A 6776-nucleotide genomic window follows, 5' to 3' on the forward strand; every position below is an offset into this window, starting at 1 on the left:
CGTGGCACCTTTTAGAAGATTTTTTTTCACAAGCCCTTGTAGAGCTATCTCACCGGCATGGCCTAATCTCATATGCCACAGTCTAGTAGTATCAGAATCGGATGTGCCCATATTTTCTGAGACTACAGATGCTTCACCTGTCATAGTGCTTCCTTGCAATAAATACAAATGACCACATCGAGGAGCTTTCATCACAACAAGTGCACCATAGGTAACTTTCAATGTCTGCCCATCTGAATGAAACCTGAAGCCTTTGGATTCTAAAGTTCCCAAAGAAATAAGATTTTTCTTCAAATTCGGTACATACCGAACACCTGTCAACTCTTTAACCATGCCATCATGCAACTTCAAACGAACTGTACCAATCCCTTTTGTTGTGCTAGGATTGTTATCTCCCATGAACACAACACCACCATCAAACTCTTTCAAGCTTGAAAAAACAATCCTTGTGGAAGTCATATGATGAGTACAACCCGTATCCAACACCCACTTAGTTGCACAATCAAATGATGAGGAAGTGGTTAAAGCAAAATAAAAAAAATCTGTTTCAACCTCAGCAACATTGGCTTCAGAACTTTCTTTTCCTTTGGTCTTCAACTTAGGACAATCTTTCTTCCAATGGCCCTTATTATGACAAAATGCACATTCATCCTTTTCCAAGGTTTTTCTACCTTTAGAGTTTCCTCTAGGTCGAGAGTGATTTTTTCCTACTAGAATATGACCTCCTCTCAGATGATCCACCTCTAACAAATAAAGCTTCAGACGTACTATCATGATTTTTATCTTTATGCCTCATTTCATAATTCATTAAGGCATTTGACATATCTTCAAATTTCACAGTTTCTTTACCATGCATAATAGTGGTAACAAAATGCTCATAAGAGTCCGGCAAGGAATTCAACAATATTAAGGCTTTATCTTCATCCTTAATATCCTCATCTAAATTTAACAAGTCGGCAATCAACTTATTAAAAGCATCAAGGTGTCTAATCATTTTTGTACCTTCTTTGTATTGGAAACGGTAGAGTTTTTTCTTCAAGTGTAGCCGGTTCTCTGCACTCTTTGTCATATACTTGTCTTCCAATTTTTGCCACAACACACTTGCTACTGTCTCCCGCATCACAAAATACTTTTGAGTTTTTGCAAGGCACAACCGAATTGAAGAGCAAGCCCACAAATTTAATTTCTCCCATTCTGGCTTCGACATAGCTTCCGGCTTCTCTCCCAAAGCGGCAAGTAGATCTTGTTGAGCCAACACATCTTTGACCTCACATTGCCACATCCCGAAGTTGTTTGTGCCATCAAACTTTTCCACTTCGAACTTTGCATTTTGTACCGTAGTTCTTGCAAACCCGGAGCTGCTTCCAAAAGGATTCTCATGTTGCCCGTCTGACATCTTTGGCAACTAGACAGTACCTAAGAGCAACCAGTGCTCTGATGCCAATTGTTGTGCTATGACATCACCAAACCAATTGGAACCAACTCAAGCTAACCCACAGGAAATATATCAAATGGAATGCAAGAACAAAATATAAAAGACACCAAGATTTTAACGAGGTTCCTCAACAGTCAGTGTAACTGGAGTACGTCCTCGGAGTAGTAGGAGCTCACTCAATAATCCACTATCAACCAAATGGGAGTTTACAAAGTGTTGGCAATCTCACAACCCAAAACCCCAATACACCCAATAACTCTTACTCACCAAAGAAACAAATAGATAGGGAAATATAGTGAATAATTTTCTCTCTATACAAAGCTCAAAGCTAATACACAAATACAACTTTGATTGAGTGAGTACCAACAAAGAAAGAAAATCACCTTTCTTTCTTCTCTTCAAAATGGGGCTGCAGCACCTCTGTTTTTTTCTCTCTATTTTCTGCTGCGTTTTTCTACTCTATGGCTGCCTTACAACCCTTAATCAAAAGCAGCAATTGCTTCTAATTAAAACCCTCAGCCGTGGCTTTTCATAGGCCAAATAAAAAAACAAATTTTCTCCAACATCATAATTGCCATCATCACAAAGCAAGGAACAACATAATTGATGTCTCCCTTTTTTCTTTTTTTTTTATTAGCCAAAAGATATCTAGTAATTTGGCCCTTTTTTCTTTTGCTAAGGTAATGCTGAGTTGGCCACTTGGCCACAATTCAACACTCCCTTCAAACCTTCAAGCTTAAATCTTAAATCTTAAATCTTTTATGGCAAAATGGTAAAATGAAAGAAACCCATGAGAGAAATTGAGGCAGTTGTGGCGACTGGGTGGCGGTTGTGGAGGTGGTGATGGAGAAAATGGAAGTGAGGACAGAGAAATTGAGGGAGGAGATGTTGCATGAGAATCAGACGGTGAAAATGATGGAGAAGATATGTTAGATTAGAAACAAAGAGTTTGATACTTTTAGAATTCTAAAGAGAGATTAAAATAAAAAATTATAAATAAATAAAATAAGTTATATTAGATAATTATTGTATTATATTTCCTATCATTTATTTGTTAAGGAAATTAATATAATGGTACATCTAATATTATATCCTTTTGGTCATTTTACACAGTCACAACTGTTTTACATAAAAGTTTACCAAACACTATAACACTGTTTTTTTCTTTCCAAAATCACTTTTACAAAAAATCTACTACAAACACATAATATTTATTTCACAACACTACGTGCATATAACTACTATCAAGGACAAATAGTATTTCTCTCTTAAACTTTGGTTATTAACCCTTCCTACATATTTTTGTTAAACTATAAATTAAATGATGATTCAATTACAATATTCTATCTGTAAAACACTCTCAAGCCACCTGATTTTGCCATATGGGTTGGGGGGCACAATTTTCCCCAGAAGGGCCATCATCATGGTTTCCACGGGTTCCTCGTTATTAATAGAAGGATAAATGGCAATTGGAGTCCTTCGATTTGAATCACTGAGTAGAACTACCAACCAAATAATTTTGAAAACATCATGCTTTTCAGTCATTTGTCATTGTTCTTACCTAAATTTGGAATTCGGAGACAGTGAGTGATGTTGTAATTATGTATTATGAAATCATGTTGTAATTATGCATGAAACACAGAAGAATGCAGAAAGACGGTTTTCTAGTGCTGTTAATAACAATGCTTAAGCCAATGTATTATAGATTTATTGAATTTAAATAGTATAAATTTATTGGTCCTAAAATAATATATACTTGACCAGAACAAGAACAGTTTTCTCTACTAATAGGACTATAGTGTTAGATTGAATAAAGATAAATGAAATTGTATATAAAAGTGTGCTCTTAATTCAATTTAACATAAAATGTCAAATATCTCATGATTTGACAATCCGACTCTTTATATTGGCAAACAATAAAATGATTCATAACTTCCAGTTAGAACATGAAATAAGTTGTTTGAGAAAAGACACAAACTTTTTTTTTACCTGGTGACAAAATCTCCAACAGATGTCAGCATGTTATCTTTCTTATTAACATTTTGAATTCAGCCTTTACCAAAAAATTGTAAAAATGTTTAAAAATTGTTGAATCTTAGGATTATCTTCCATGACACAGAATTTCGGAAGCACACTTGATCACTTTCTCATTCTAAGATCCTTTCAATGGCCAGATTACATATATATATATATATATATATATATGTGTGTGTGTATATATATATATATTGAACTTATATCTATATCTGATTGCATATATATTCATTAATGGTGATTCCACAAATCCAAACAAAAACCCAAGCAAACGAACCCAGCCCGTTTCTCTCCCCCTTTCTTTCCTTTGTCTTCCGCCCCCTTCTGTCCTGCTTCTCTATGCTCCTTCCCCCCTCCCAACCCCCCAAACCCCAAGCAATTAAGGATAATTTAAATCATCATATAATTAATCTAAATTCTCAACTGTAAACATAAAATCGAAAGCTCAATAATTCGGAAAATCTCAAAGATTAAATCTGAGATGGGTAAAATGAAAAAAAATACCTGGATGTTTTGTTGGAGGAGGAGAGGAGCTTGAGCAGCTCAGTGACTCCGTCACAACAATTTTCAATGAAGGTTTGGAGGTTTTTTTTATGTACGTATACTATTAAAAAAACACACACACACATTGGTCGAAAGAAAATAACATTGACAACTTAATTGAGAGCAAACTGAAACATAAAAAATAAAAAATAGGCAACCCTTCTATAACTTTTAATATTCCACCTTATGTTATTGATAATGTGTGGGATCTTAGTGTTTTTCCCTCATATAGGATGTACTTATTCATTAAGACAAACCACACACACTAAGAATTCACCACATGCTAAACAAAAGCCACAAATCAAATAACTATACATCCATAATAAGATTGTCAAAATGACAAAGACGCATGAGAACTAAAATTACCACAAAGCAAATGAGGTGTACAGCCCTCCAACTTATATTGACAAATTCAAAAACCTTAGTAGCTGAACATGGAGAAAGGTTGGAACAAAGAGATCCATTGTGCTGATGTAATAGTCTATGATGCATAGTAAGTCGAGTTAAATAGAAAAATATCATTTCTAAAAACAACAAATATACATTTAAAGTAGTTTAGAAAGTTTCATCAAAAAACGGAATTACATCTTTGTAAAGTTATTCTCATTTTTCATAAGGCAAGAGAGGCAGCAGCTAGGCCCTGAAAAACTCAAAGCAAGGGAGGACATGGAAGGCCATCAAAAACCATTTCATGTTTGATAATTGCAGTCATGCATGTTGCAATGAAGTTAGATAATGCTTTGTTCACACCAAAAAAAAAAATTAGTTTTTATTATTTTAGTTGTCAAATAACACACACAAAACACACAGGAAAAGAGTCCTTATCGTTTCTTGGTTCTGTCAGGTTATAAAAGTATGACTAAAGTCCACAGAAGTCTCCAAAATATGGCTCCAACCGGAGGACCGCGTATAAACACTCCATATTCTTTGACCAAAAAAAAAAAAAAAAAAAACTTCATATCCTACCCTCAACCGCCATGCCAAAAACCCAAACACAATCCTCTCTCTAACATTTTTCCACTCAGTTTCCAGCTCAATTCAATCTACATGCTGCTGGGTTTTGCTGTGAGCTCAAATCTTTACCAAAATCCCAACATCGTCCTCTCTCTCTCTCTCACTGTTCTACTCTGTTTCCAACTCACTCAAATGCAAAGGAAAGCTGAATCTACATGCAGTAGCTAAAGCTCATATCTTTACCTGTTTCTCTCCCCCTTTCTTTCCTCCGTCTTCCGCCCCCTTCTGCCCTGCTTATCTCTGCTCCTTCCCCCCTCCCACCTCCCAATCCCCAAGCAATTAAGGATAATTTAAATCATCATATAATTAATCCAAATTCTTAACTGTACACACAAAATCGAAAACTCAATAATTCGGAAAATCTCAAAGATTAAATCTGAGCAGGCCGGGCCTAGGCTCAATGCCAAAAATTATGACCAAAGCACAAGTATGACAAAAGATGAAAAAATGGCCCCGGTTTTGGACACCAAAAAAAAAAAAAATATATATCATAACAAGAACCACTCGATCCCCAATGAACCCTAACTTCCAACAAATAAATCCACCATTTCCCGATTCCCCACCCCGCTTTGTTCCCCACTACCCTGCCATCCCACCTTGACTTCCTTTTCTTTTCTCTCCATACTCAATTTCATTGGACTAAGTGAGTGATTTATTGTTCCCCACTTCCCCCACTGCCCTGCCTTGCCACCCTGACTCAATTGCAAGCTGATGTGTGCGACCAGACAGGAGGTCCCTCCTCCTCAGCTCAGCGTGATATCGCCATTCACCATTGGGCATTGGAATTTGGCTGCAAGTGCATTCACTCACCAGCAATAATTTTGAGTTTTTAGGTAAATTAATTTTTAAAATTTGAATTATTAATTTATAATTTAAAATAAAACTTTGCAAGTGACATAGAATTATATGATAATTGATGTATATAATTGTTGTTGATGAATTGAATTCTTGATTAATTGAATTATTTCATTTCATTTCAAACCCAATTTTTAGGTTCAATTTTATCAATTTTTATATGTTAGACTATGTGTTAGTGTTTTTTATAATATATAATATGTGTTGGAATGATAATTTTGATAAGAATTTTTGTTATAATATGTGTAGGTAATTTTTGCAAATAAATTATCGAAATCATGTCTTTTAGGAAACAACTCTCTGGCAATATGAAATGAAAAAAAAAAGCAAAAGATAACGAAATTGCCAAAAGTTTAGGAGAATCTCTTAATAAATTTTTCTCTACAAAGAATTAGTCGGTTAAAAATTTAAGAGAAAATAAGTTGGTGAAGAGTCACAAAATATTGTTGGGGAGTCTCATGATCATGAAATTAGTGGTTATGTGAAGAAAGATGTTAATGACGAGTCTCATGACTATAAAAATGGTGGTGATTTAAAAGAAAATGTTGGTGATGAGTAAGACCATGAAAATGGTAATGATTTAGAGGAAAATGCTGGTGATGAGTCTCAAGACCATTAAAATGGTGATGATATAGATTTAAAAAAAAAAACACATTTTAAGTTTTTGGATTGGACACTCAAAAACTCAGGACCGGCCCTGAATCTGAGATGGGTAAAATGAAAAAAAAAACCTGGATGTTTTGTTCGAGAAGGCAAGTTGAAGAGTCGGTGAACATCTTGATTGAGTTAGGGATCTGGGTTTTGGGTTTGCCCTTCAATATCAGGACGATCTGGAGAAATTTGAGTTTTAGGGTTCTAGGGATTTGAGTGAACTGAAATTGATTTGGATGAACAA

The sequence above is a fragment of the Malus sylvestris genome, chromosome 16, assembly GCF_916048215.2.
Source record: "Malus sylvestris chromosome 16, drMalSylv7.2, whole genome shotgun sequence".
NCBI classification, from domain to species: Eukaryota; Viridiplantae; Streptophyta; class Magnoliopsida; order Rosales; family Rosaceae; genus Malus; species Malus sylvestris.